General features: G+C 45.9%; 1 pseudogene; it reads right to left on the bottom strand.

The window, feature by feature from the left end:
* Window positions 1-256: 256 nt before the first annotated feature.
* Window positions 257-1,122, bottom strand: LOC110148571 (histo-blood group ABO system transferase 1 pseudogene; annotated as a pseudogene).
* Between the last annotated feature and the right edge of the window lie 228 nt (window positions 1,123-1,350).

Below are 1,350 nucleotides of genomic sequence, written 5' to 3'. Positions count from 1 at the left end.
AGTGAAGTGGCTCAGTTGTGTCCGCCTCTTAGCGATCCCACGGACTGCAGCCCACCAGGCTCCTTCATCCATGGGATTTTCCAGGCAAGAGTACTGGAGTGGGGTGCCATTGCCTTCTCCGAAAGGAAGTAGAGTTACACCCTTTCTTATAAAACTGGTTGTAATTTAATGTCTGGAGGAAGACAACTGCCTGGCCATCACCTCTCTCTGAGTCCTTTCTGGAAGCTCCCTTTGGTAAGTCCTGATTTTGTGGCAATTAGTTGACAGTTTTAAATCTAATCCTCTTTATGTTGTAAGGCAAGCCTGGCTTTTGCTCATCCCAGACACCCTTTGATTTCTGTTCAGCCCACATGTACTCAGGGGAGAGGATCTTGGTGGGTTTGTTGTATAAAGCAGGTATTTGTTCAGGTGGTTCTCATCATTTTGTGTGGCCTCGATGTGATTGGCCTGGTCAATCACCATCATCTCATGGCAGGCCTTGGTGAGTTTGTAAACCTCTGGCATGGACCCCCCCCCAAATAAGGACCCTGTTTAATAAAAGTCCCCCTCATCTTCAGGAATATGGGCCTGTGACTGAGGCCGGCGTTCATAGGGGAAGTTTTCTCTACTAAGCTCATAGAAGTAAGAATGCAGGGTGCCAAACAAGGAGTAGAAGATCTCCACACCCATGTGATCACTAAAATTCATGTCCACATTTGCACATACAAGGTAATTCACCTCCTTATAGAAGCGCTACTCAGTAAAATTTCTGATCACCTCCAAGCAGTACATGGAGATCTCCTGCCAGTGGTCACAGCTCTGGACCTTGAGGATGACAATCTGCTGTCCTTTCTGAAGGGGAATGCGAGGAAAGTAGTCTGGCCTGTCAGTAAAGATATAGTAGTTCACCCTGTGTCCCACCATGAAGTACTTCTCTGCTGTCTTCAGGAACAGCTTCAGGTGGAAAATGTATTTTTTTTTACAACAAACAGTTAATCCAATGGTGATATTCTGAAGCTGGAACTGTTCATTCAGGATGTTGGTGTTGAAAGTCCTGTCCCAGATGATGGGAGCCAGCCAGGGGGTCACAGGAGGGACATCTTCCCTAGGAGGTGTTAGTACATCTGGCTGGAGATTCAACATGCTTGATAATCTTACACCTTGTTCACCATGGGTTTTTCTAAGAACCTTGCTTGCCCAGGTTAGGATGCTTTCCAACTTCTGGCTTCTTGGATTCAGGTAACAATAGCCAAAGAAGGCCAAGGCAAGAGCTATTAAAAGAAGAAGTTCACTCGATGAAGTAAGTAACATACAGAGTTCTTTAACAATGTTTTGACCAGCCAGGCCATGCCTCCACATCGGACTGTTAAA

Source organism: Odocoileus virginianus, chromosome 20 (genome assembly GCF_023699985.2).
Source record: "Odocoileus virginianus isolate 20LAN1187 ecotype Illinois chromosome 20, Ovbor_1.2, whole genome shotgun sequence".
NCBI classification, from domain to species: Eukaryota; Metazoa; Chordata; class Mammalia; order Artiodactyla; family Cervidae; genus Odocoileus; species Odocoileus virginianus.
The sequence above is the reverse complement of the archived record's forward strand: the minus strand, read 5'-3'. Positions and strand labels throughout refer to the sequence as shown.